Here is a 2,297-nt window from a genome sequence, read left to right as displayed (position 1 = left end):
AGGCTGCTAATTTAATAAAATCGTAACAATGTTTAAAGTTATGTACTGCAATGCTGAATAAGGTATGAGCTACATTTTCTGACGATTACGAAGTTCCTGAGTTAGTTTGTTGTATCATAGCTTATAAAATGTTTACATGCTGCTTAGCTGGATATAGGCCTATATATATCTGTAATTCAAATATGAAATGCTTAGCAACATGGTCAAAGTTACTAAATTGGGCAAAGTTTAGTTTTAATATTATTGCTTTTTTAAATCAAAGACACAAATGATCAATGGACTGCAACTAACTGAAACAAAACTTTTGAAAATGAGTGAGAAATGGTAATTAAAATCCAATAGATATTCAAAAAAATGTCAATATTTTAATGAAATAAACGTTTATAAAATGCAAGTTTTAAGGTCAACTTTTGTGAATTTTAGTGTCATTTTATAGGTCACTTTTTTAGAAAATTTTAGGTCAACAAAATCCGGGTCCTGCTGATAAGAATTCACATTTGTTGAGCAACAATAAAAGTAATAAGTAATTGTTACCTTAGTTACAATGAACTTCTAATTTACAATCAAAGTTGAATTAATAAAAAAAAATCCAAATGTTTGTGTAATATAAGAAAAAAATCAGTATTTTAGAATTATATTATGGAGGAAAACGAGAAATCCAAAGTGTGTGGAATATGCAGAGAAGTAGTGCTGAAGAAGCCAACTAAGCTAGAACGTCGATTCGGTATTCTCACGGATTGCAACCATTGTTTTTGCATTACCTGCATGAGGCGATGGCGAAAAGACCCTCCACGAAGAACAGCGAAATGTTGCCCGCACTGCCATGTAAAATCAACATTCATCATCCAGAGCAGACATTGGGTTGAATCACCTGAAGATAAAGTACAGCTACTGAAAGTGTACAAAGCAAAAATGAAGAAACAGCCATGCAAAGATTTCAGAATTAGGAAAACTTGCCCACACAAAAATACATGCTACTTTCGCCATGCGCTTCGAGATGGAACTGCAGTTGATATGGGTGAACCGCGCTGGTTGCGCTTTATCCAAATGTGGCAAAATCATGTGGCTGACTTGGCTCAAATGGTTCCGGTTCTTCAACATATTTTAATAATGCCATAAATACCACTAATACAAACAGCAGGATAATTCCTCCCCCCCCCCCGCCATACCTAAGTTTGTTACCTATCATCGTGTCTGTTTATACAAGACTGATCACTACTCTCCAAACATTTGCCAAAGATTCTATACTTTCTGCGAGACAGATTTGACAAACTTTTCTCTCTACTCTTGTTGCAGTGAATTATTCCATAGAGTACTGTTAGATTTTCGACTCTTGTGAAAATGCAATTTTAAAATTTAAAATAGTTATGCTTGAAACATTGTTTTTGATGTAAAAAAAAATTGCCATTACACAATGTTTAGTTTTAATTTCTTTCTTTCTTTCTTTCTTTCTTTCTTTCTTTCTTTCTTTCTTTCTTTTTTCATGTTTGTTATACAGAGATGTTTCAAAGCAAGGCGGATTTTCATGCAAGTGTCCGTTGCGTTCTTTGCTTGCGATGTGGCTGAATAGCCAGCCAATTGAGAAAAATATTTAAGTAGGGTTCTACGTGCAACACAACTTTCTGTTGAATGCACATAGAAATCGCAAACAATGAACACTTGCAAGGAAAATCAGCCCTTAATTTCAAGATGTTCATGCGCTGGTACAGGAGCTATTTCTCCACATAAGTATCAATATTATACAAACTGTTCGAACGTTGAAACAAGTTTTTCCATTGCAGAATCATAAAAAATCGGCACCTGCAGCTGGAACTGCGTTGTGACTTTTTCCCTTACCTTACCGTTGTCGTCAAAGTGCTCTCTCGATGCGAGGTCGGAGCTATATGACTGATCGGATGCTTTCCTTGTGCTTACAAAAACCTGATCACGCGGCGCGTTTCATTCCTGGCGAGATTCGATTGAGTCACTACCGTTTCTAACGCGTGCTTCTCGCACGAGACTCAACGCAGTATTGACAAATCTTCTCCAATCCTCGTCGTGTGCAGCAAGATTAGTGCCAATGTTGGCAACTTAAATATACTTTTTGCCTCTAACGTGAAAATGTACCAATATCTTCGCGTATCTTCGCTTTCCTGCTAAGCCTCATCGTTATACGATGTATTTCAAGTAGAAATGGTAATGTTTTGGCAGTTGACTGTGTCGATTATTCGAAAAAAAAAAAGAAAATAAATAAATAAATGAAATAAATTTAAAAAAGATAAGGTTCATATAAATATATGTGGATGACTGGTTTCGCA

The 2,297-nt window shown here is 35.5% G+C and overlaps 1 pseudogene; it reads left to right on the top strand.

Moving 5' to 3' along the window:
• The first annotated feature begins 639 nt into the window (after positions 1 to 639).
• On the top strand, positions 640 to 1,119 carry LOC145667569 (putative E3 ubiquitin-protein ligase makorin-1 pseudogene; annotated as a pseudogene).
• The last annotated feature ends 1,178 nt before the right edge of the window (positions 1,120 to 2,297 follow it).

The sequence above is a fragment of the Thermobia domestica genome, chromosome 13 (genome assembly GCF_964235325.1).
Source record: "Thermobia domestica chromosome 13, izTheDome1.hap1.1, whole genome shotgun sequence".
In the NCBI taxonomy this organism is placed as follows: Eukaryota; Metazoa; Arthropoda; class Insecta; order Zygentoma; family Lepismatidae; genus Thermobia; species Thermobia domestica.
This window is presented reverse-complemented; position numbering and strand designations above follow the sequence as displayed.